This window comes from Lichenostomus cassidix, chromosome 3, assembly GCF_008360975.1.
Source record: "Lichenostomus cassidix isolate B80296 chromosome 3, HeHo_3.0, whole genome shotgun sequence".
Classification (NCBI taxonomy): domain Eukaryota; kingdom Metazoa; phylum Chordata; class Aves; order Passeriformes; family Meliphagidae; genus Lichenostomus; species Lichenostomus cassidix.
The window spans coordinates 38,160,752-38,188,576 of NC_139483.1; the positions used below are offsets into that span (position 1 = coordinate 38,160,752).

The window sequence follows — 27,825 nt, forward strand, 5'->3', positions numbered from 1 at the left end:
CAATGCTCAGGGGACACTGCAGAAACATAAATTTCTCTTTTCAGTCATGGAGTTTCCCCTTACATCCATGTTAATGTAGTACATTAATAAACTTGCAAATGTGTTGCAAATATGTATTTGCTTTCTTCCGTTTTTTTAATCAAGCTGAATCAAAACAATTAGATTAAAACCAATCTCAATCATGTTATATTCATCATTTTATACTAGCAAAAAACACCACTAATTGAAGCCTTCTCCAATTCTATCCTTAGACAGCTTGTTATTTGCATTTAACACTGGCTTCGGAAAAATTTTTTTAAAGAAACCAGAAGGAAGAATTCAATATTGTCCAATTCAGTAATTTCAGGTGCAGTTCACTTCAAGAATCTTGTGGCAGATGCCATGTCTCCCCAAGAATTAATTTCCTGTTTCTGCTTGTCCAGATATCAAGGACAGAGTCAATCTAAGAGGTAGAAAAATAACTTTAAGGCACCTTTTTCAAAGAAGAAAACACTTCAAGCCTTAATACATCGACAGCTTTGATAAAAATAGGATTTAATTCAAGACTTTATCCTTGGCAGATGTCTTGTCTCACACATTAAGTTGTGTACACTTGTAGTAAATATATTTCCATTCAGAAAGCAACTGTTGCGATGCAGTGAAAAGTTTTCACCCCATTTTATATCTAGAAATACAAGATTATAGTGTGCAACACTGGAACAATATGAAGTTAATAAGTCAAGTATACATTTCTGATAAAGAAATTACAAAACCTGCAAACTCATTTCATTAATGAACTCTTATGCTAAAAACATTCCTGAGCCTCAGCTAGTTTCTACAGATTTTACCTTAGAAATATTTCTGTTGAAAGCATAGGAAAGTTTTCCATGAGTAATCCACACAAGAATAAAAACGAACAAAGGATGAATACATCCCCAGTTCTTACAATTTTTGTCCTCAGATCAATGACTGGAAGCTGGAGACTCTTGTATTTACAAGACTGGGTAATGACTTGTGACCCTATTTTGTTATTGCTGGTATTTTTCTTTAATTTTATTTTATTTTATTTACACCCTGAGTAACAGTAAAAATGAAGTGTAACTTGGTAGAGTGCACACATTACAAATCTTCCTATCAGAAAATAAAGGATTGGAATTAACCAAGTCTCCAAAATTCTTGCTTTGTTTCGGCTTTTCTTTTAAAACCCTTGCTCTGCCACAAGGAGGTTTTGGCAAAACACTTCTTTTGGGAAGGGGGGAGGAGATAGAAAAGTAGGGGGAGGAACCTAAAAATCTCCACCTTTTGGCCGTCTCAAGTACTTGTCTGCCTGGAAGCTCAATATGATGCAATTAATGAACGGCAATCCTCCACCCTCAGCGCTTCCTTCCCTTTCTCGAGACAGATGTGCTGACAGCATGGCACCTTCTTTAAAGGAGCTCAGTTTTATGGAAGCTGATCTCTCAGCAAGGCACAAGTGGCTACAAGCTTTTGGCTGCCCCATGTATTTTCAAGCAAACTCATTGTGTTTCACACCAACTATTCAGAGACAATACTCAGAGATGAAAACCATTTCTATCCAGGGTCCAGCAACTACATCTTTTTTTTCCAGATTGCTTTCAAATATCCATGCACACTAACATTTTCTTTGGTTGTCTTAGCTTGCAAATGAGACACATTTGTCTGTAAGAGTGTTTTCTATCTTTTTTTCTCATATGGTGCACATATTTTACTCTGTTTAGCTTTTATCCTATTCCTTCTACACATATTCTGATATGCAGCCTCAAACCAGTTTTCTCCCTCCAAGCTTTTACATCTTTCAAGATGTGCAATTCCACCCTCTCCTCCCTTATATCCAAATTCAAGAAAGAACAGCAACTCAAAATTCAACTTACCTGGGTGCCTAAAATTAAATGCCTAAATAAATTACCTGTTATTCTGGTATATAATTATTACCAGATATACCAGATTATATATATTATAATCTGGTAAATTACCTGGTATTCTGGTGCTTAATACCTACAATTCCTACCAAAGTGAAGAACTGTAGCAAACTAGGATATTTCAGCCCCCACAACCTCCATTTCCCATCCACCCTCACACACAGAATGCATATTCTCAGTTTTACTCACCCAATAAATTGTGGTCGCCTCAATGGCACAGATGAAGCACTTTAAGCAGAAATTAAGTTATGGGATTGGATTCTCATGCCTAAATTTCACCACAGAATTTTGATACATTTTTTAGCTTAAACATTCCAGCGAAAGAAAACAAGAAGATAAAAGAAAACAACTAGTTACACAGAATCCCAGATTTCCTTCCAAGAGGGAGCACAGCTCCAGGAAGCCTTATGGATATCAACCAGCTGTCATGAGCGACAGAGAAGACAACTGCTCATTCCATGCTTCATGCTTCACAGTGCCTATCAAAAGCAATCTGAAGGATGTACACAGAATAATATTTTACCCTTGAGTCTTTCCCCAAGGAAATTAGTTTTCCTAACATTGCCAATATTCTGACTCAAAGAAACATCACAGGAAAACAGTGATCCCTAACATATTTAAAGTGATTGTGGAGATAAGCTTTGTGTCTCTCCATGAAAATTTGGGTTAAGCTTACAGCATGATTCAAAACAAGAGCCACAGTTTTAAAATGTTATTTTAAAAAGACACAATTTTCTGTAATTATCTCAGAGTTAACAAAGCAATATAAACTTCTACAGAAAACAATTTATAATGGGTTCTACAAACTATTAGAAGTGGAGTTTTAACAGCTTCAGACCAACTAATAAATCATTTAAACTGAAATATTGAGTAGTAACTGAAAACTCTCAGTAACAGGTAGAAGGGTGTTTTCAATGGATATATTTGAGATGCCTCAGTTGAGAAACTTTCACACTGAATCACACATATTTCTAATTACCTTTACTTCAATGTTTTGTTACTAGGCTTCCAAGTAGAAATCCTGAAGTGGCTGCAAAAGTTCTTTCTTCTCTTCCACTTGCAGCTGAAGAGCTTTGTGCATAACACCGGAGGATCTCCTTCTGTTGCTGAAAGTCCTGGTGAAAATCTCCTTCAAGAGAACAAACTCATGGCAATCTCAGGACGGGAAAACCAATTGCCTATTTCATATCTGTTTTGAAATTACTTTCCTTATTCTACACAAATTAACAGCTCTGGAAGACTTCATAGGGAAAGGAAATTATTTTTATAGATTGCTGGAAACTGAACTTTTCATTAAGAACTGGCTAAAGATCTTGTGTAAAAAGGCTGTCAGCAGAAATATGCTATTCTGGAAAGGGATGCTGTCTTAGTAATATGCTTTAAAACAAACTAATTACACATAACATTTCTTCTGCCTTTTCCCATCAAGTGGTCATAAAGAAAGATGCAAAATAAATAGGTAAACCTATTTGAGAATGCTTTCATCCTAAAGGAACATAGGAATACATGGCTTAAGAGTCTTGCCTGAAGAGCAACTATGGTAATTTAAAAGTATTTGTCTTGACAAAAGTGTCCAGATTAAAGACTAAAAACCAGGGATTTTTGTTGGGTTTTTTTTTAGCAGTTTCCAATTATTTAAGCACCTCACAGGAAGAGTGCTAAGATTCAGATATTCAAGGCTTGAAAATAGCCATGGTAATGACAAAGTAGAGATTGACCTGAGAGTCAATGCAACCTATGAGAGTCACATAAATTACAATAATTCAAAATTCATCCACAAGTATGTGAAGACTGTTTTCTCTGTGGTGCCTAACAGAGGTAGGGAATTTCTATGTGTTTTGTGTTGGAACATAATTTGAAACAATGATTTGAGTTTGGCACTTACTGATACACCAGGAATTAACAAGTTGTTAAAAACATCACAATCTTTTGAAAACCATATTGATCCTTGAGGTATTTTCCTGGCCTTTACACTACCTGCTTCTCCTTATGTTTTACATTACCTTCAGTTATATGCAGATAATGAAAATATGCCTTTATTTGACTCGATTTAATCTATCATTGTTAGTACAACAAAACATTTTTACATTTGAGCAGTTGTTCAGCAGGAAATCAGCCCAGCAGTGACATATAAGAAAGAATCCTAACTCTTTTTTGAGGTCTTCTTTGCTTTGGTATGTTATCTTCAAAGTCTTCTGATCTTTCCCAAATTCCTAATTATGTATTTCTTTTCTCGCATACTAAACAACTGCTAGACTTGAGCCAACCCAGGATTCCAGGACCCTGCAGGGAAAACCTGCCCAACAATTTAATTTCTGTCTTATATGCAGAAGGGGCTCCCTTTTGGGGAGCAGCAGAAACCACAGTTCAGACAGCGTGGTTTTAGGTTGCCCCTATAGTAAAAACCCTTAAGCTGCTATTGCAGCCTAATGGGGCTACTGGTGTGCATTCACACAGTCCTACTGAAATGCCCTCCTCATTAAATGGGTTATTCAGAAGCCAACGTCTGCACTGACTTCGGTTTCTAAATAACTTTAGATTCAATGTCAGGGTCAAAATACAGCTCCTGAATGGCTTCAGGATGGCAGAGTACCTGGTGATCCCTAGGATTTGTGAATTAGTGTAAGGAAAGGGGAATAAGTAGATGAAGATCTGGTTATCTGGTCAGGTTTCTTTGCAATGCAAGGTCTCCTCCTTTTACACTAGTGTACTGTAAATTGCCAGGGAATTGCCGGCAAGGATAACAGCATTTTGTCACAGTTGTGATTAAGAGACTGAATCTTTAGTGCCCCTTTAAATTGCCTCTCCTGTTGTCCTAATTCAAATAGAATTTCATTGTTTTCAATGCATGGGAGGAGGATTCAGGGGGAAATACTAGCAAATTTCACTTCTGTCCCAGAGAGGTATGCAAACAAACAGCAGAAGTGAACTTCTAGAGAAATTATTTTACTGCCTATTAGTGTCTGCCAGTTCTCATAGATCCATCAGGACGCATGAGAATTCCCGTATAAAGTAATTTATGCGCTATGCCGCAGAGCAGAACTCTAGTCTTTGGATCTTTGATATTAGGGATAACAAATTTGTAGGCACCTTCACCTTCCTCAGCACTACCATGCAATCAAAGCTGGACTGGTCTGACTGATGCTTGTTCCAATAGATCAGTTTTAAGTAAAATATTATAATTATCTCAAGCATAGTCTAGAAGCAAGCAGGAATTGAAAAACTGTTTGAAGAACCTGATTAAAAAGCAAAGGTGTTTAATTTCCAATCATACCTTTCTTTATGTCCTGGATTTGGCTGTTACAGTGCTAATTTTTAAATAGCTAAGACACATACATTTTAAATAACAGACACATCACTCTGTAAAAATTTTTTCTTGGTTGCCTAAACTTGTTTTTGCAGTTATACTCCTAATCAAAATATGGTGGTGGCGAAAGTTGTTTTTCATGATGAAAAATTTGGCACATGCCCTTTCAAAGCTGGAAAAATTATAGCTGTGCTTTCTCTTCCTTTTCAAAGATACTATAACTGTCTTACCCAGATCACCTTCATGGTAGCAGGTTAATACCGTGCACCTGAGGCCTTGCTGTACTCTAGTACGGAAAGCTATAGTTCCTTGCTAAACATCCTTACAGGGATTTGAAAAGATACTCATTATTTCTATGTGTAAAAGCTCTCTGAAAACCTTATGAGGCAACTTCAACCCACCCTCTTCACTTTTCTTCACAGGTATAAATGTGCTTCTTAAAATGTTAAACTTGTGAAGCAAAGTTCTTAATTTTGTACAAATCACTTAAACAGAAAACTGTCATAATTACATGCAAGTTGCATACAGTCTTTCTTGGGACTTGTGTATCTTCTTCTAAAGGAAAACATGGCTTTGTTTTATGATAGCATTTTCTTAAGGCATATGACGGTTTCTTCTTTTCTCTGCTATCTTCTTGTCTGCTGTCAATGGGGCTTCAAATGTTCCCTATTTCCTCCCTGGAAAAAAAAATAAAAGAAAAGAAAAAAGAATGAAAAAGAAAGAGTTGAGCTCCTGCTGCACATCTCCAGAGCCCTGTGGGAACAAAGAGCCGGGAGTGATGGGAGGGAGGATGGAAAGCCAGTGGGAACAGGCAGGAGACAGGCAAGGCAGTGGGGGAAGGGGCCATGGGGCAGTGGGGGAATGGGAGCAGAAAGGAGCCAGACCTGGTAAGCTGAGGAGAAACCCGGTAGGAGAAACTTCTTTGTTTGCAGGAGAGAACAAAGGGGAAGGGGAAATTATGGAAGAAGCAGAGCTGTCGGGTTAGAAGTTGTTCGTTGCTCCTATCCACTTTCCACCCACACCCAAGAAGGGGAAAATGAAAACACACAGGGGAAACTGATTAGCATGTGCAAACAAACATGCTTCTTTTGCTCTGCTTGCGACAATTAACTCCTTATCCTTTTTTCTCTCTTTGTTTGGCAATTTGGACAAAAACAATCAGATATGAAAGTACAAAGTTGAAAATCTAATATGGCAAAGCTGTAGAAGATATTGACTCCACTGATCTTGACACATTGATCTAAATTTATTATTTCACCAGCTCAGAAGTACTGGTTTCTCTTAGACAGGGCTGACTACTGCAAAGAAAACTAACCTGACCAACAGTGATATAATTTTTTTCTAAATCTAAAACTTATTTTTTTTCTCTATCCTGAGAGATTTAGCAGGGAGAAGTTGGCATTAATGTCACAACTTTTGTACTGTTTGTGTACAAAACTTCTTTGTTTTAGTTTAAAAACTCCTCATGGAAACCATTTATTTGTGGAAAGAAATGTCAAATCTTTGTGAGAAATTAATATATATCTTCACTTATCAAGCAGACCATCTAAAATATCAAAACCAGAGCAATACTTACTTTTTCTAAGTTAACTAATATCAGTTCTTTGCTGTAGGACTGAATGTTTTCCTCCTAGCAATATTACAGCAGAGTAGTCAGCATTTCAATGTAATCTGCACTACAATGCCCTATGTTAATGCAGACAGATACTTCAAAAACAGAACAACATGTTAATTGTCCCTCCCATATAACTCTTGGGCCTAACAATTAGTACCCACTTTTATTAGCAGTTAAGTGCAGAAATATACCATTTAAAAATCTTACTACCTTTGTTCTGGATTTTAGGTGACTTCCACAAAATGTGTCTTTACTAATTTCTTTTGTAAGCTTGCATGTCTGTTGTAAACAGCATTTTTATTCCCTGATTTGTTGCCTGGATAGTAAGGCAAAGAAACAGGACACTTTATTTTGCTAAAACTTCTGTTTTCTTTTAATTTTAAGATATTAATAAAAGCTGGAAAATTTTCTTCATTGGTCTTGGATGAATTTTGTTTCCAGCTCTTTATCTGCTGTACTTGGAAGTCTGAATTTGGTAGTTGGAAATGAAGCTATCTTGGGGGTTAAACTATTAAGTTTATAACTTCAATTTCCTGATCAAATCTGAAAAAAAGGCTCAAAATGGAGCAGTATCAAACTCAGGAAGATTCTTCCAGTGAATGCGAATTATCAGAATATTCATATTCTTGCAAAACAGGCCGACTAATCCCATTTTTGTTCTTTTATGAATTTGTATTGCTGGCTTCACTTTTCACACATTTATTATTTCAGTTGCTCTGTTTTAAGAAATGCTTTGTTCTGTGCAAGATAAACAAAACAAGCTGTGATTTTTGGAAGTAAAAAATTAACTTGTCTTCTAGATTCCTTTTGCTGCAATGAAGTTATGCTGCCCTTACATACTAGTCCCTGTCCTGCTGCTAACCAGGGTGCTCATATATTTTCTTCTCCATCATGAATGATTAACTTTTTAATTTTGTTGGAAATCCTAAATCTCAATGAATATTTCTAGTTGAAAATAATGAATCATCTGTGAGAAGGATTTTTCTCTTCTCCACTGACCATCTTTGCTTCTTTAAAGTGTTTTCATCTCTCCCATTTCAAGAGTTGTGTTCTCTCATATAGCTGAGGGTTTTGTCTCTGCTACATGAATCTGTGGTCTCATTAGTTCTATGAGCAGTGCCTGAAAGAGGGTAAGACAGTCCACTCATACATGAGGTATGAAGACTTCCATCAAATGAAACTGAAAACCATTTTCTGCATCACACCAAGAATATGAACATACTTCTAAATAAGCCTATTTTACTGTTTCCTGGAAAGCTGGATTCATTGATTCATAGTCAGTTTTGTTGCTGGCATGTACGGGTACATGGAAGGTCTTACACTGAAAAACATTTCCTTCCAACTTAGTTGCAGTGCAAAATAAAGAAAAAATCACTGGTATTGTGCTTTTCAGTACTGGAAGTGTATCCAAATGGAGAAACTCAAGTTTCATTACAGTAATTTAAACTTTGAGTTGCAGCAATAACAACCATTCTGGAAAATTACTTTAGAGATTTGCTGCAGAAGAAGAAGATAAAAGAGTGGCAAAAATTCTTGTCTTCATGTAAGGCCAGGATGATCATTAATACCAAAAAATTCCAAGTATTTTTAGATAATCTTTACCTGGTGAAGCTTTTTGGGAAACTATAAACAGGTAATTTTGTGCTTCTATATTTTAGTAATTCCTTTCTAGTCACGGAGATTTCTTCTTTATCTGCATAATTAGTCAAATGAGTAAGTCTTGATTTAGCTACTTAAGGTTAAAAAATCAAAGCTCACCATTACACTGAAGAATTACGTCATCTAAATTAATAGTATCAGTCAGTCATAACCAAGAGGTGTATCATCAGTGTAATTACATCAGCTTATTTAAAAATACTTTAGTACTTTGCTACTTAATTAAGAACGGGGAAGAATGCAGTATTTGCAGAAGTAAGCATTTTCACAGAATATGTATTAAAATGGAAAAATCTATACAAAAAATAATCTGGTTTTAAGTCAAATCTGAGTCCCAGTCCTAGTTTGTTTAGCTGGTCTAAATGTTTGGAGGCAAGTACAACCCCTGGCTGCCTTTGAGCCAGATTCCACATAAGGATGGTGGCTTATTTGTGACAGGGCTCCTTTGGTTGGACTGCATACCCTATTTTACATATATTGCAAGGAGATGCCCCCTCTAGTAAGTGAAGGATTCACGAGCGAGTGTAACACAGGAGGATTGAGGTGCTGTGGGAGCTTGACAGAGGCAGACTGTGCTTTTATTTCCATGTGAGTTACAGCCCCAGTGAGTCAGTAGAGTACAGGTTAACACTGAGCTGACCCAGAGCACTTGGTGTCATTCCAACAAATGAAAATAACACCATCTGAGCCAAGAACATCAGTGTTTTAGTGACAGGCTTTTTGAGTTTTCAAGTCAAAATGCAGTTTTCCAGGCTGAATCTTGAGACTTCTTTTTTGTGTGGGACCAAAATATTTTACTGTTTTGTGGTTTTGGGTTTTTTTGTTTTTGTTTTTGTTTTTTTTTTTTTAAGGAGAATATGTTTCAAAATTCATGAATTCTCACTTTTCATCAGATCTACTCCTAACCAGAAAACCTGTACTTTTAAAGTTCCTAATACTACATTTTAGGAGAAAAGTATTAATAGCAGTATGTGCATGCCTATCTACAGCAGTAGAGTAGAAGTCTTTGTGTGTTGCTGCATTTAGACTTAAGCACAATGTCAAACCCAAATCTCCCTTCAAATTAGACAAAGCCTCCAAACTTGGTTCAACAGGCTTATAGAACCAAACATGATCATTTGGAATAAATGAGGAGCAACATACCAGCACTGGATGCTTCAGAGCCATGTCCTGAAGAGTCAATTTTATTTTTTGTGGGGCTAGAGCACTGGCACTGGATTTCTGCAAGACACATAAATTACACCTCTGGAAAGGCTTATTATAAACAGTTAATTTCATAGACTTAATTTAAATGTTTACAGCATTGTGCTATGTTTGCAATAAATTCATATTAGATATTCTTCTTCTATTGTAATAAATTAATTTCTGTCTCTTCAGTTATTTAGAGCATCTCTTCTCTTGTAGGACAATATCAAAACTTCCTGACCTCAACCAAGGAGAAACTATTAATAAAATGTTACTCAGAACACCTAAACAAATTTATCTAAAATGAGCTGTGAAATTTTTATTTCATTTACTTTTGCATTCAAGGAAATTCAAAATCAGTTTCTTTTAACAGTACCGAAATTGGCACAAATGGCACAAATCCTTGGAAGGTAAATATGTGCCCTGCTCTGTTTGAAGAAATCTGGCTTCAAAATGGCAAAGTTATAGACTTTTGAAAACATGCATCCTGGTTTGCACAGCAGGTTTTTAACATCAGAAGCAAACACCAGGATGTGATGTTCTGAATATTCACTTTCAGTATATTTGAAAGCTCACACCTACTTGTATTTGAATGTGTGATTACTTTCAGTACTGCATTGTTCTGAATCACAGTTACAAAAAGAAAAAGTCATTGGAGACCTTACTGTTTATAATAAATCATGTTTCTGCTTTCAGTCAGTGAATGAAAGAATATAGGCATTTTACTCACAGGAACTACTATTACTCTTGTAGAAATAAACTTTAGATAGAGCGTCCTGCAAGAAAGGCTGTGATCTAGCAAATATGCTGATTCAAATCATTATGTGGAGAAAATATACTCACCTTTCTGTGACCCCATTATCTTCATTTCTCAGTTCATAGAAAACTTTTCATGCTTTGGAAGATCTCTTGCAGTGCTGTCCCTGATGTTTTTCTGGCCAAAACTGGAAATATGTTTTCCTCCATCACTTTCGCAGTGACACTCGGTGATTTATGTTCTCTTGCAAATGAATAATCCACCTTGGGATAAGATAAAAACAAAGTTGTTTTGAGTAACAAAAAACAATTCTGCACCCTCATAGCAGAATACTGAACACAGCTAAATGGCATCAAATATGGTCACAATCAATAACTTGCTCAGAACTGAATGCATCTTTTGAGCTTTGGCTTGAAACTTCTGTTAGTTACTGGAACTGTTCACCTTTGAGCCTTGACAGTAATTTTGGACTGAATTTTGGAGTGAATTAGAATGTACATTTCTGCCAGTTGGCATGGGGAGTGACATTTATGGCTAACTCAGTTCTGAGTTCACCTGCCTGGATTCATCATAAGTGACATAGCTGAGATAGGGAGAAGGTGAGATGCTTCAAGTAGGTGCTTAAAAATAGGTAAGGAAAATGCTGTCACAATTAACTGCTATTTCATGTGTGCTTCCTGTACCAGAGTAACAGTTAATACCTCCATGCACACTGCTCACACACTGCTTGCTAAGTACACAGGATGAAGAATCAATTGGAGGAATAATGCAAAAGAAGTTAGTGAAATAATAGTATTTACAGGTTTTGTATCTTAAGAAGAGCCATACATCCCTGAATTCAGTAAGAATGTCCCACAGTCTGAGACTATCATAAGCCATTCGTGGATTTTGCTGGTTTTGATATTCATTAAAGTATCAGCTAAATAAGGGAAATATTTATTTATTACTTAATTCTATTTCATCTCTTGAAATAAGGGTTCTTTAGTCAAATATCTCTTATTGTTATATCAAAAAAATCAGAAATTTGTTTAAACAAAATGGGCCTTTACTCTCAGATTTTCCCTTTGACTTTCATTCATCTTATTAGTAGTAAATATTCAGCATTCTTTTTTATGGTGTAGTATAATAAGAAAAGCTTACTCCTGGTTTTACCACAGTTCTGAACTCATACCTGTAAACTGGTATTCTGTAAAGGTCCTGATATCATTTGCTTGAAAGGTTTGTCTGTAGATAATCATGAGATGTTAAAACTCATTTTTAATGCCTAGAAGATTTAGAAAAAATAAACTTTTTTAATGGTTCATATTTGAGAATACAACATTTCTAACCTGCAGGGTAACAAAAATGTGAAATGTACATCCAAAAACTATTTTCAATTTATCACCTTATTCTTGCCACCAATTCCTTTGAATTCATTTTCTTTCAATAAAAGTCATGCAGAACAGGGAGAGGTTGAAAACAGATGTGAGCTCCTGCCCCTCCAGTCTTCTGGGCAGATTTCCCACTGACCGGCGAAAAGTGCACTTCTTCAAATAATTTTTAAAATAAAAATTATGGTTAGTGTTAGCTCTCATTAAAGAGCTTAAGACACCCACCTCTCCCATCCCTGTGCCAATACTCCATAGAAAAGTGCTTTAGTCCTTATTTTGCCTGGCAAGACCTTAATTTTAAAAAAAAACACTCTGGGGAAAAAAAAAAAAAACAGAAAAAAAAAAGAAAAAACAAAGCAGAGAGGAAAGCTGTAATTGTTTGCTTACTGACCAGATCATAGATGCTGTAACCCATTCAGCAGCTGCAAACTGATTGTTTTGCTCCAGCCTCCTGCTCCAAGTAGCACCAAATAGAGAATAATGCTTGGAGGAAAGCAATAAAGTTCATCAATCTGTGAATATACGGCAGATATTGTTGTTGCTGCTGAATCATCAGATCTAACTGTGGAAGTATCCTGAAAAAGTGCACCTCTTCATACCAGGGCTGTTATGGCTCTCTCCCAGCATTACAAGCAATATCCTTTTTTTTCTGGAGGACTGCGAGCTTTTTGTCATAAAAGCAAGTGCTTCATCAGAGCTCAAGCACAGAAACAGGTTTTGTTTCACAGGAAAGAACACGAAGGTCACAGTAAATTTTAAATAACTCGGGTTTCTATCTAAAATGAAGCCTCACTGTGAATTTGTCCTTGAGGTCATTAAAACACGTGAGAAACCATCAAAACTCTGAGGCTGCTCTCTCTTTAGGAGTCAGTCATATTCCTAAGTGCTTCAGTGAAGCTTAACCACGAAGTTTCCAAGCAGGTCCATCAGCTTCCTAAACAAGATTGGAGTTCTGCAAGCAGTGGACTTTCTTTAACAATAACAAATACAAGTCACCACTCTGATCCTCCAGCTCACATTCTTAGAACAAGATTCATTACATTTCTATTTTATTGCTCTAGTAGTTGGAAAAGTACTTTGAAATGGGAAAACAGTGATCTGGTCTTAATGCAATTGGGATTTTCTTTGTGTTGGTCTGGTTCTCTGTCTCTAAGGCCTTTTGGTCCAATAGAAATGTATTCATTCATGGAACACAGAACGTGAAACAAAGCAGATTTATAACCTTGCTTGGCCAAAATTTAGTGCTATACATGGGGAAATAAATCTGAAATTGAATCACCTTTTAAGGTACCTACTATCTGGTCCCTTTCTTTTTTTTTTTTTTGAGCACATGGTTAACATGGGAGCAACTAGTGTCAGTTATTTTAATGATTTTTAATATGTGGAACACTTTTTTTCCGCATTATATTGGTAGTCTACAATTGTGAATAACACCCTGCCATCATTTTTGCAAATGGAGGAAAAAAAGAGAAATATTTTTAAATCAAAAGTTAGCAAAATAACATCTTCTGAAATTTAACATAAATCTGTTAAATAGTGAAGCTACTTGCTCTTTTAGATAAAACTCAGAAGACCTGAATATATCTTAATATAATATTAAATATGTTCATACATAATGACAGTAACTGACCTCCTGGACAATGCCAAAGTAAGAATACAAATAAAAAGAGTGCCTTTCATGTTGAAAATATTTCTTACTCCTTTTATAGGTTTTGTACTATAAGTAAAAAAAAAAAATTACACACTATGACTATTATAAACTAAGCTTACTCAAAGGAATTGTCATATTTAAATCAACTAGGAAATAAACATTGTCTGCATAATACTGTGCAACACTGGATGTTTAATGATGTCCTGAAATTCCTATTCACTCAATTCATTTGGTGAAGCATTGCATTGTACTCAGAAATGTTATAACAAAAAAAAAATCCAATATAAAAAATCTTTGGTTTAATTGCAATTTTTGATCATGTTGTAGTAGCTGTAAAAAGATGTAATTATTTATAAACTATAATTTTTATATTATGTATATGGAAATATATAGTGTTTAACTTCCCGTATTCTGCTGACTGGTCCAGCAAGCAAACATGTCTTGTCACTAACAGTCTCTGCTTTTCATTGTTTTACTGTGAGACAGTATCCCCCATGCATGAAATGCATATTTACACGTAATTTACAATGAATAAATAAATTGTCATTAATGACTTTGAGTAGCAATTTTTAATCTTAACAATCTTTCATTTTATATGTGTATGATGGCAAATTCATTGAGGTCTTTATTTTGCTTTTCTGTATGAATTCAGCAGCTTGAATTACCTGCCTGCCTCTTGAAGGAAGCAAATATGGCAAAAAAAGCAACAATTATTTCATTACTAATGAGAGTTATTTAATCTCTAAAATCTCTAATCTACTGCTGGTCCTGAGTGACTTCAGGACCAACAGTAAGCTAAGGCTCTGGAGCTGGGCTTCAGAAGATTTCAGGAATGATTTCAGGACCTTAATGCCAGGTCCACTTTCAATTTATGAAGTACTGGTGTGGGTGACTCATTATACAACACTTTCAGCATTCTGTGTTCCACTAGAGTGAGACTAAAGCAACTGGTAGGACTGTACAGAAACAAGAGCAGGGCCATATGCTTGGTGGGCTGCTTGGCTACACATGGAAAGTGACTGATTACAGCACTGTGGGGGCTATTTTTTTTCTGTCCCATATGTAACACTAGGCAAGAAGTTACAGTGAATTAAACTCCTGAAACAGCAAATGAAATCAGACAGAATGATGTAGCCTGATGACATCTTGGGAAACAATCTCAGAAACGAGTAGTCTGGTATATGTAAAGTAATGTTTAAGAACAGATGTGACATCCTTTGGCATTGATCCTCCAATACGCCTGTGCCCACGTGGAGTCTTTGGGACTTCAGTGACTTGTTTACGCAGAGCTCCTCGCAGAGCCTGGTAGAAATAATGCCTTGCTATGAAGAACAGCAGAAAGTGGAGCTTAACTTTCATCTGGAACTGCTGTCCTCAGGACTTTTGAAGCTGTATTTGTTGAGTGGCATGTCATAACTGCTTGTAGCACCTACAGATTTAAATACATTCTGAGTATATGCGAATCTGCTCATGTGCACTGTGTCTTTGGTCGACTGGGATTTAAAGAGCAAATACTCTCATACCTGCTTAATTGGAATATTTGTCCCTTTGAATCCAAATCAAAGGATTTTTTAAAAGGATCACCAAAATCTTCCCACACTTTGCTAAATTATTTTGGTTTCTGCAGTAACAGAGCATGCCCACAGTTACTAGAAACTCCTCTGCTTTTTCATAATTTAGTCCTTTAAGCATCTGAAAAAAAAGCCCCGCTAAGGTGGAGAAGACCGGGGCTCCTGGGAAATACGGCGTTAACACAAGCCGATTTGGTTACCAGGAGTAGGAAATAGCTCACTCCCGCAGTCAATTTGCCTAATTGATTAGAAGCCTGATTGCACCGGCGGAGGACTAGATACCCCGGGGGGATATGCATGCACAGAGGCTGCGAGCTTGCGTGGTGGCTTCACAGAAATGGGGCTCCTGTGCTGAGAAATCATTAGCCACCGTGCCTTTTCTGGATCGGCACCCATGCCCATCTCCAGCGTGCCCCCGAGCACAACAGCGGGTGGTAGCCTCGGAGAGAGGGGTCCAGCAAGGGAACCCTGCGTGTTACCTCCTGGGGGCTGCTGAGAGCCCGGCGGGCACAGAGGCCATCCCGGCTCTGGGGACACGCAGCCCCCCGCGGCGAGGCTCTCCGGCAGGAGAAATCTTGTTTTGCCCTCCCAAATGCTCCCCACCCGCATACAGTTTGCTTCTCTAGTGTTTGCTTCTGTAGTGTTTCCTGCTCCATCGCTCCTCAGAGAACCAGAAATGCCCGAATGACAGCAGTGCCGAGGCTTGGCCCCGGAGCGGCGGCGCGGTTCCCTAAGCCTCTCGCTCGGGATGCTGCCCTGGGAAGTCCAGCGGAAGCACTTCACAGTACAGTAACCCAGCCCCTCGTCTGGGCTTTTGCAGCTTGGCTTCATTACTATTACCATGATAAAGACCAGCTTTTTTTTTCGACTTCCCTTTTCAAGTCTCTACTTGCTCTTGACTTTTCTGCATTTCTCTTTGAAACCTTGACACTTTGGTTGTTCTCCCAGACAGATCTAATTACAAGAGTTCAAATAAACCTTGGGTTTTTTTGTTGGGCTAGGAGGTGAGGGAGTGAGGAGAAAGCATGGATAACAGAGACATGCTGTGAAGATTTGGTGGAAGAACTCACCTCCTCCCAAGGCTCTTCAGGTCTTCTCTGCAATTCTGAGGCCCCAGAAAGCTGCAGCTGTGGAACATAATCCAACATCCAGGTTTAGCATAAAACACAAATACCAAAAGGTGAGTCTAACAGGATAAATAGAAATTGGAGGCTGCCAACTGTTTCAGTGTGCAATACTCTCACTTCTAATGACCCCTCACCATTCTTACCTTGAGAAAAAAATTGGTAACAGTTTAAATGTTAAAAAGAAGAAAAATCCATGTGAAGGCTCATTCAAAGCATCATACTGTGAAACAGCATGGTGGTTTACAGTCTGCTACAGCACTCATTCAGCGCTGATGTGAACAAAAATGCCTTTTAATTTTTTTCCCCCATATCTCCTGGTTTCACTGGAATTCCTGGACAGTTCCCAAGCCAACCTACTCTTCTTAACTTGTAGGACTTACTGACCCCCAAGTTGCTGGGGCTGTAAGGTACCAAAAGAATAATAAATTTATTTCTGGGGCCCTTTATGAAAAGTTATCTCTCTGATCCAGACAACACAGGACTCAAGTCTACTTTCCTAAGAGCAGCAAATGACTCACAGTTTCAGTCATGGTTCACCTGGGAGTGGCTTACAGAGATTCTCCTTTATGTCAGTACAAAAAAAGGCAGTCAGCTAGTGAGGGCAACACAGCCATCATCCATCTCTAACAGTGTAAAAAGGAGATGTAAAAATGGCAGGGGTTAAACTTTTACCCTGCTGACATTCATAAATCACCTGGAACAAAGACACCTGGGAGAACTGAGCCTAGCCTCAACAGAATAATTATTTCTGCTATCTCCAATTCAATATTTAGTTCTGTCACTAGAGGTGCTAATACATTATTAGGAAGTCGGTCTGTATTTCTATTTGGAAGATAGGCCTAGCTTCTTTTTATCCTATTACTTCCCAACTCCTTTTCTTTTCCAGGCCGTAAGTCCATGCACATCCATACACTTCATCAGTGAGGCTCCTGATTTAGTATTCTGAGGACCACTATCAGAACCACTAGACACAGCTTTAATCCTTTTGACAAACTATTTATATTCCTCCTGCATTAGAGTCCATAATACATCATGCAGTGACAGAGGAGTGGATAATTTTATTAAACCTGTGGATGACACCAGGTGGGAAGAGACTACCAGGAAGCTGGGTTTAGAATACAAAGTGATTTGGACAAATTGAAAGCATGGTCTGAAGCAGCAGCAGCAGGCTATTCAGCATAGACAAAAGCAAGACAGTGCATACAGGTAGCAATAATGCACTACATGGAGCCAAGTTGCCAAGCAGCTGATTTCAGAGTGAGATGAAAGCTGAGTAACTATCGAGGATTGCAAGCTTAGCAAACCCAAACACTGCAAGAGGAACTAGATAAATCCAAGCTGGAAATCACAAAATGTAATAATCCAATCATTATGCTGTGTTACATCTTCAAGGGAGTACCACATCCAGATGTGTGTGAGCTGCTTCAAGAGGGACACAGAAAAGCTGAACTGAACAATGAAGGTCAACAGAAGTTTAGAAAATGCAAGTAATTAAAATGGTGATAGCTTTAAAAAAAAAGGCTGAAGAAATTATGATACGCAAACCTGTGTGAAGGAATTGATAGGGTTTTTTTCCTATTTATTTAGTTACTCGGGGAAAATGATTTAAAAAAAATTGTTTAAAGGAATGGCTTTAGTTGAAGGAAGAAGGTTAAGGTTCCAGGTTGAGAATTACACATTTTAATGGTAAAAAGAAGGAGACTCTGGACCAAATTTGACAGGGAAAGCAGGTTCTTAAGAAAAAGTTAGATAAATATCTATTAATGATAAATCGGTTTTATCTGAGGCTGCACTGGAAAGAGAAGGGGCTTAGACCATCTTTTCTTTAAAAGGAAAGAACCTTCCAGTTCTAAAGTTCAAATAACCTAGTAAGTCTAAAACTTTCACAGTTAACTGAATTTTCCGAGACCAAATCCCTTAAATAAATGTACAGGTTTTGACAAGGGTCTCATAAAAATAAACCAAAAAAAAAAAAAAAAAGAGCCATGCTATTAGTTCACCTATATTCTACCATCCTCTACAAAAAGCTGTTATCTGTTCATAATATTTTATTTGAATATAATATTGGGAAATAATTTCTGTCTTATGCTTAACTAAGTAAGAGTGCAGCAAGCCATAAACACGAGACAGACTTTAAGGCCATTAGTCTACAGAAATTACTTCTGAAAACACCATGAACTCTATCTACAGTATCTAAAAAATAAAATCAACACTCCTAAACTGGGAGCAATTTCAGCTAGAGAAAACCACCTATCCACATACTCCCTAGAATGCTTTTCTGTTAATTCTTATGTCCAGAGACAGAAAAAAATCCATCAAGGAATGACAGGCAGATTTTTCATACTAGAGTATATACTAGATTACTAAAAATATATTATGTAAAAAAAATTTAAATAATAGCTTAAATTAATTTACATAGATGTTTTTCTTTACCTATGATATATCAAATTATGTATTTTAACTACAGTTTGTCAGCATGAATCTTAGCATTCTTTTTAATTTTTTGCTTAAAAACATTATACAAAAAATCACATGAGAATAATTACTCCATGCTCCAACAATTTTTTTTTAAATTATACAAATCACCTGTGTAAAACACAATTCACAGTTTGGTGGCCCCTTTCAGCCTTCTTTGAAGCTGTTAAAACACACTGGCACACTGGACCACATTCTACTCCTGCATAAAACTAAATTTCTACCTGAAGTTGGTGGATTTATAGTAATATCCAGTGTTATTTTCTTTTTTTTTTTTTCTTTAAAGCAAAGAACAGACTCAAGACTACTGCAGTTACAAAGCACAATGAAGTTTTATGTGATTGATATTACATCTTCGGACATTACTGTGAGATCACGCTATACTTTACAGCAGGACCATAGTTGATTCTGTTGATTTTTTTTTTCCCCATTCAGTCTGAATGATTTTCTGTATGTCCAGTAAATTCCTAAATTAATTTTCTGAGGCTTGAGCAATACTCACTGAACTTTTTCAGGATTTGACTGTGTAATTCTTTCATCACCTCATAGAAATTCTCTACCTGGTAGATAGCTCATTCAGTTCTGAGTTATTAGAGTATTATCTTTGGATCTGACCCTAACATAGATTATTAATATCAAAATACTTACCCTTAACTTACAGTCTTGTAAATTAAATGCATATAGTTCCTACATGGATAACAACAGTAGTTTGCATTTTCCCCCTGAATGTAATTTAACATGCACAGAGAGGAGCAGGGACATACTAGTTCGAAGTGAACTTTTGGCCTCTTGGGGGCACAGCAAAGTTTGATTCCTACAGCAACTGCAATTCCTCTACAGGATCCCTCCATTCTGGCTTTCAGCTACAGGGGTTCAAATCAAAATCAACCTCCTGGTGCTACCATGGATATTGACCAAAAGTTAACATTATATACATATATTCAAAAAATTCAACCTGTGTGTCCTGGAGGTGTGTCCTGGTTTCTATGGGACTCGTAATCATCAATTTCCTGGCTAGAACGGAATCCAAATTTACCCTTCGTCATAGCTTTAATGTTTTTCACACTTGCAAAATATACAGATTTTAGCTGTAGTTCAAGTGTTCCCAAATGGAGCAGCTCTTTTCCATGATATGGAGCTAAGACATTTAACTTAAAAAAAAACAAAAAAACCCCAAAAACCCCAACCTTAAACAAACAACAAAAAAAAAGGAAAAAAATTGTTAAAAAATAATAGTCACACTGTAATGAAACCCTTACAGTATTACCTTCAGCATTTCCAGCAAACCCCCACCAGTATCCATTCAAACTGGTGGCTCAATGTACCTGAGACAGCTAATTAAAAAAGGAAGTGGTCAAAGTCATGCTTTTTTTTTTTTTTTTAAACTTCAAAGGTGATCCCTCTCCTTCCTCCTCTTTACATTTTACTGTCTGGCTTTCTGCCCATCCTGCAGCTGTTGGCTGAGCCTGTCTTTCATGGCGTCAAACCTGCCTCCTCACGGTCCATAAAGTTACAGCAGAGATCATGATACGCAGGTGTGGAAAAGCCAGAAGTGCAAGATGGGCCCGTTAATGATTTTTCTGGCACCCCATGCTGAGCTGCTGAAAAAAAGAGAGCAGCTTGCAGAAGGCAAGGGACTCTTTGTTTGCAGAGGTATTTGAGATTGTATTACTTCTCCCACAGCAAAGGTGTTGGGGTTTCACTTTAAGGGCTGTTTACAGAAATGATTCACCTTTTATACAGCTTTTAAAAAATGCTTTGAGGCTTTAATTGGATGCAGGATTTACATCGCACCAGTATGAAAACTCTTACTTTTCATTTAACCCCCCATTAAATCATTCAATGATCTTACTCAGTGATAAGCAACCACCTCCCATTGTGTGGACTTCACAGAGGAAAACAAAAATCAATCATTAGGGATTCATTTATGTAATAAACATTCTTCTGGAAATTTCTGCACCCATTTACATTTGGGCAATGAAGGCAGAGGAGATCATTTGTTGGGGGAAAGAAAAACGAAACAGGAAAAAACACAACAATTTGCTGTTGTTCATGAAATAACTGAACCATGTAATAAACTATACCTAAAACTCTTATCTTATAAAAGCCATTTAGTGGTCTGCTGTATTTTGAACAGTACTTGAGCTATGAAATGGCCATAAAGAACAACATTTAGCAACTCCAGCTCAAGATTTTCAGTAATGTGTGCCTGTAACTAATAGTCTGCAGGAACCATTTTCCAGAACACACAAGTGACACATGATGTTCTCCACTACTCAGAATCAATGGGACTTGAATTTTCAGATCATCTAAACAGCAAGGCATGGCCTGTATGTCACAAAATATTTATTGCCCAACTTGAACTAGTGTCCCTATATCCCTCTAGGAGAGAGAGCCTGACCAGTGGTTTTGGGTTTTAAATCTGCCCCTGAGCCCCTAATGAGGTGTGGGATGCTAGACCTTCTGCAACCTCTAGGTCCTAGATTCCCTAGCACTCCAAACTTTAGACACCTATATTTTAACTTTGACCCTTTACATCAATGTTTTAAAGCTAGGCAGTATTTTGGTGCTAACAAAGAGTGATCAAATAAGGACTGAGAGATGCAGCAAGATATTGAGAGGGGATGGGAGGTTTAAGAGGAGCTAGTGAGCCAGAAGAGTGTCAGCTGCACTGTCACCTCTGCTGTTTGCCCATACAGCAAAAGTTTAGCAAGGTAGGGATTTGTCAACACAAAGCTACAGGACATTGCCCAAATCTCAAATGTGCAAGTTCAGTTCTGCAGCTGCTTATCCATCTACACTGATGCCATGGTTTAACCCCACCTGCGGGATTGGGGAGAGAATGGCGAGGGTAGAAGCAAAGACTTAATCTCAACCCACAAAACTTGTGGGCTGAGAAAAAGACAGTTTAATAGGGAAACGAAAAGGCACACAAACAAGCAAAGCAAAACATAGGCAGGTAGGTGTTCAGCCACCTCCAGGAGACCAGGGCCCCATCACATGCAATCACCAGTGATTTGAGGCAGATGGAGGAAGATATGGGAGCTACTTGCGAAGACAACCATCATCACTCCAAACATCCTCCCCATGTCCTTCTTCCTCTACTTCATACATTGATCGTGATGCCATATGGTCTGGAATATCCCTTTGGTCATTTTGGGTCCCCTGTCCTGACTGTGTCTCCTCCCAACATCTACCTGATCCCCAACTTCCTCACCAATGTGGCAGTAGGAACAGCAAAAAAGGCTTTAGCTCTGTGTAAGCCTTGCTCAGCAATAACAAAAACATCTCTGCACTATCAACCCTGTGCTCAGCACAAATCCAAACCTCAGCCCTGCACCACCCACTCTGAAGAAAGTTAACTCTACCCCAGACAAAACCAGCACAACCTATATGATGGATGTGCACCCTCTGGCAAGCAGCAGTAGATGAATTTCAAGCTCAGCTCCTAAGCTGCTCACATTTTTTTTTCCTAATAATTTTATTTCCCTGAACAACCATTTCTGATGCAGCAGTTCCTACAAACTCAAAGCAGGACTGGGAGCGATCACAAACTTGAAGTCAAGCCAACTGTAACTGTGCTGGATTCAGGAGCACGATGCTTCTGTGACTGCTTCAGCAGTTGGTTGTATTACTCAGCAGCTTATGAAGTTCTGAGGTAGCTGGACATCTCTTCAAGAAAGACCAGTGGGAATCAGAATGCACCTTATTGTCTGCAACAGGGAAAAAATGCAGTGTGGTTTTCTGCATGCCTGAAGTGGCAACTTGCTCACAGCTGGTATGGCATGGCTTTGCTGACAAACAGATGAACCGAGCACCCTTTCTAAAGCCATCAGGGAATGATATGCATGTATTTCATGCTGCTCCTCAATCCAGTTCTGTTGACAGATTTCTAAAGGAACTTGGTACACATAGAATGCTGTCTCTCCTATTTTCCAGTAACTGCTGTGGAAACTCTGCCAGTACCTTCAGCATGGAAATATAACACAAACTGCCCAACCCAGAACTTGACAAAGATTCTGTAAATCTTTGACAAAAGGTCTGTAACCTAAAAAACAACCAAAGCTCAAAAACCTAACTCAGGAATAGAACTGTCAGAGTATTCACACAGAGCAAGGAAATAGGGAAAGAGATATAGAGAAGGTAACCACTCTCTGTATTTTTACTAGGAATTTATTTCCTAGCTGTCAGAAGGAAGAGTAAGGTGAGCTCATGAATAATTGCTTTTGCTGGTTCCCTTGACCGCCAGACTAATCTTTAGCTCTCCATCCTGCAGCAGTCTGTAATAATCTCCCCACTGTGTCAGCAGATAGATAGATTTTAACAGCAAAGCACAAGAAACAAAATCGTCTTTTAAACTCAACAAATCTCAATAGCCTTTGTGCTGCACCCACAAGTCATCTCATTACATGAACTAACCTTTATCATTATGTTTGCAATGCCACAAAATGTCTTCCCAACTGGTTGTACCATAATTCTTGACAACTACTCTGCCATCACCTTTTCAGGAAAGAAACTCTGACCTCGCAGCTCTGGAGGGTCATAGGCCAGTCCTCTGTGTTCCCACAAGAAAATCAGTTTTTTAAAAAGCATGTTAGAAACTGAAAAGGTGAGGGAGACTGGGCGTGAGGGGGAGATGTTGCAGAGCACTATGGTAAATTATCTGCTCTGCCACAGAACCCTCCTGTAGCCACATGCATGCTATACAGTCTTTTTGCACCACAACTCTTTTCTCTGGTGATGATGGCAGTAGAATAATAATAACTCTGTAGAAATGGCTACCAAGTGCAGTTCTGGTAAAGCCGCTGGAAAAAGCTGCTGACAAACACAACCTTAAATTCATACACTCAGCTTAGTAATTATAGAGAAAAATTCAGCTGAAATGAGCCAGCAAGGGTTGGGATTTTCACACTTACCATAGGAAATATTTACTCAGTTTCATTTTGGGGCTTTGTGTGTTCTTGAGAATGAAGTGGCCTTTGGCAGGGTGCCAATCCCAGCAGTCTGGCTGGGTGCTATGGGCAGAAGAAAGAAAAAGTCAGAAGGATGCATTTTCTAAATGGGATATTCAACTCATGACAGTGTATTTGCATTCATGTTACCCTGGAAAAAAGTAACTACCATAAAATGCAGGAATGTTTTAGAGATTATATTTTCCTTATTCCAACCAATCTCCATTTCTTTGAAAGAAAAAAGACTTCTGAAGAGGACCACATCATGTTTTTTCCATACTTCACTCTTTTCATCCTATGTATTTTCTTTCCATTGGACTGTATTCTTCACTACTTTACCTTCAACAGAAGTAGAGAGCAGATGACTTAGTGTCAGCAAAATTGGTCCAGTTTTACAAGGGCATATTTGAAATAGCCCTTCCATGTTCTGTCTCAGCCAAAACAAGTGGAAATTACCAGCTAAAGGAGGCCCTGTCCCTTTCTCCTAGTATTTGTTCAGCTATGTAACAAGACAGATCAAGTCATATGTCATTATCATATAAACTAACCTGAAGAAAAATTAGGAAGTGGAATGAGGAGATGATCCTCCTCCAGGTCAGCACCAAGATCTGTGTCCCAACACAGGTGGTGTGACATCCAGTATAAGCCAAGCAGGGAAGAGCTGTAGTTGAGAACTTCACTTTACACAACACACTTACATGAATGCAAAAGTATTGTGAAACTGAAGTCCTGGCCAGTTCAGAATTAGTGAAGACAAATAAGTGAAAAGAATAAGGACACACTCAAATTTTTTTTTTCTTTTTGTTTGAGCTCTGTGAGCTGGCTCACTCTGCTATCAGAGAAACTTTAGCAAGAGACCAAGGACAGGAAAGGGAGGGGAGCTGACTTAGCAGAAATAGCTGTTGTGTCAGCTTAGTTGCAGCACCAGCCCATCACTTAGAGCTTCTGTGGCAAGCTGATCATTAGCAACAGTAAAACTGGAAAACTCTTGAGATGATTTTATTTCTTTTTCTTGCTGGCTAGAAAATTACAGTGGTACTTTCTGAGATGTGTCATAAAAGGCAGTAATACATGAAAATGCAAAATCTGTCTCAGAGATCAAGAACTGAAACAGAGATTTAAAGCTTTGTTCAGGCCGCCTTACCCCTCTTTCAATAATAAAAGAGGGGGTGGAAAGGACCCTATAAAGTTTTGCACAAAGGCTGTTCTGATAAATTCTTAAACACAGTGATTTAACTTCAAGCTGTTGTTATACTTCCATGAGACCTAGAGAAGTGCAATTACGTTGGTTCACTGTTTGCTCCCATATCTTCCTCCATCTGCCTCAAATCACAGGCAAGCAAGTGGCTGCTAAGTGCTGCTCCCAGGAGCAGCATACAAGCTGCACTGCACTGGTGTTTCAGAAATGCTTGGACCTGGCTCTGCTGGAAGCAGCATAAGTGTAAGGTATTTACACATTTTCATTTCCAGGCATGAGCCAGAGGTGCAAAGGTTCACAACTGAGGCAGCAAAGGAGGCCTGAGCCATGAGGTAGGCTTGATTGGATCCACTAATGGCAAATTTCTACTAATGACACAAAAGTTCATGTCAATGCCTGAGTCGATTTCGAGATTCTTAGATGAAAGAGTTCATGACAATGACTTACTGAATAAAAATAATGAATGCCGTCAGCAGATTTTCATTATTTGACAGGTTAGGTTGGCAATAACAGCTGTGTGGATGTGATACACGTGGGTTTTGTAACAGATCTGATTTAAAATTTTCCCATGAGATTTTGTACTTGACAGCACAGGCAGATCCAGAATGTGTACACTGAGACAGGCTAAGTTCAACTAGAAAAGATCATGGGCAACATGACCTAGATTTGGAGTTGAAGCAGAAGCTGGATGAGAAACCTCCAGAAATCATTTGCATGCACCCTTTTCAATGCTTTTAAGTGCTTATAGCAGCAGATTTGATCCAGTCACTTTAACAGAGGCATCCTGCTTCACTTGAGTACTTAACCAAGAGCACTTACAAATAGTAACAGCCAAGGTCATTATCAAAACTGAGCACCTCTCTGGACTATCTGCTTTGGCAAAATACCAGTCCCTGCCCTGTGTGACAGCTGGGTGAAATATAACGGACCCTTGAAGAGGAGACAGGGTCAATACTCAGTTAGGCCCTCCTGGCCTTAAAATGTAATGAATAAATACAGGATTAGATGAAGAGATGTCAGGAAAAAAACACCCTTTGAAGCTTAGTTAGCATTCTTCAAACTACAAGATTATTAGTCTTAGCCTGGAGAAGAGCTTGTGTACCTCAGAAACCATCTCCTTTTTGCAGCTGGTCTAATTAAAGAATCCTACAAACAATCTTGTCTGTGTCTTTCTGACCACACAATTCAACACAAACTGCTACTGAGAGGGAAAGTAACCGCAAACATCCCAGTTACAGCAGGCAGATTAGGCAGGCGGCCAGCTGAGCAAAGAGAGAAGGCAGCAGAACATCCTCCTGGACCTGGTGCCAGAGGTTAGCTATATGTTATGCTTTGTAAACAACAAAGGCCTTGTAGCTCTTCTCTTGAAGAAACCCTGCACAGCCTGCAAACAAGTTAAAGCAGGGAAAGGTAATTCTTTCCAGCAACCTCCACAACTGTGTGTCCCGTAGCTCTTTGTCAGATACACGTTCATTTTGATAAAATTAAATTTAAGGAAGGGTCAGTGTAAGAGCAAAGATATTCATTATAACTCCCCTAGTATAATGTATTAAACATGGGAGCTCTGCTTTAATTTCAGTCCTGGGAAGAAGAAAAAAAAAGGGAAACCTTGCCACAAGGCATAACTATTATGCTCTTAAAAAAAGGAACATTGCTAAGTGCTTGTAAAACAAGTAATACTTGCATTTCCTGCATGAAGAAAACAAGGGTAAAAGAAGACATCCAAAGAGGGAAAGGATCAGGCATTCACCCTAGCCTCCTGACTCAGTAAGAATTGATTTTTTTACCGCTTGCTGCATGGTCCTGCAAGTCAATGCAGATCCTGACTTCTTGCCTCAGATGTTTCAGGAGAGATTTTGCACCCATCAGGCAAAGTGTGCCAGCACTGGAGTGAGCAGTGTTATCGGGTGTTAGCTGCAGCACTCTGATACATCCTTGAGAACTAGCACATCATTAGGGATATTTTCACAATGGAAGGTGTGGGTCTTAGATCCATGTCAGACAAAACTGAGGAGGCTTTTAGGAAGGAATTGAAAAGACCTTAACAACTTTTAATAACTCTTCCTTTAAATGTCCTTTTTGCATATGACTTCAGCAATATTTTTTAAATTTTAAAAAAAGTTTTGATAAAGCAACTCTGTATGCTTGAAAGAAAGAGCACATGAAAGACCACACAAAACACCCAAACAATGAAACACACACACCACCACCCCTTTCCCCAAATGGAAGTATTTTTTGAAATGTGGTCTGGAAGAGAATTAACAGGAAACATACTTCACAATGCAATACCTGTTATAACAAAGTCTGAGTTTTTGCACTTTGGGCAGTTATTACCGCCTCCCTGAATTAGCCACAGTTTACACCTACTTCCACTGATACAAATGACAGCACAAGAGCAAGGTGATAGAAAACAGGTCTGCAATGTCCAGCCTCAGCCAAACACACCTGCAACCCTTTTACAGAGTAATTTATATATTGCACTGTGTCTAATTGGCTGTATACTACAGTAACACTAATAAGCTCCATGGAACTACATATAAATTACACATTTTATACACAGGAATTACAAGAGATTTCATAATGACCAATATATACACAAACATTGAAACACCCCTGCTCACGTGTTACATTCTAAGCACATTTTAAAATAAATTAGGATTCATTCTTTGGCACAGCTGATGCAGGACCTGCTCCCCCAGCAGCCATCTTGATGAAAAAAACAGTGAGAGTTCACACTCAGCAAGACTTGTCAGCACAAGGCATCACAGTTCCTGGAGAGCACTTCCAATTCCCACAGGCAGGTATCTGTCTCACTGACACAGCTTCAAGGGCACACCACAGATGGCTATGAGAATAAATACAAAACTCCCTGATCACACTGGCATGCAACCTCAGCCATTATTATTTGTAAACTACATGGCTGAATAGCCCCAGATTTTTAGAGAAAAAAGTGATACTCTGGTTCAAATTTCCACTGTGAGTTTGCTGAAAAGCATGAAGACCTGTGGTTCTTCCAGCCTTCCTTATCTATGCTGCTACAAA

The 27,825-nt window shown here is 38.3% G+C and overlaps 1 long non-coding RNA gene across 1 annotated transcript; it reads right to left on the bottom strand.

Annotated features, from left to right (window-relative positions):
- Positions 1–27,630, bottom strand: LOC146439487 (uncharacterized). The gene is made up of 10 exons (XR_014850812.1): positions 27,518–27,630; positions 23,755–23,918; positions 23,550–23,648; positions 16,102–16,158; positions 12,201–12,292; positions 11,611–11,703; positions 10,526–10,702; positions 9,641–9,718; positions 2,899–5,903; positions 1–2,187 (listed from the first exon to the last, which is right to left on the bottom strand). It is a non-coding gene; the product is annotated as an uncharacterized LOC146439487 (long non-coding RNA).
- Between the last annotated feature and the right edge of the window lie 195 nt (positions 27,631–27,825).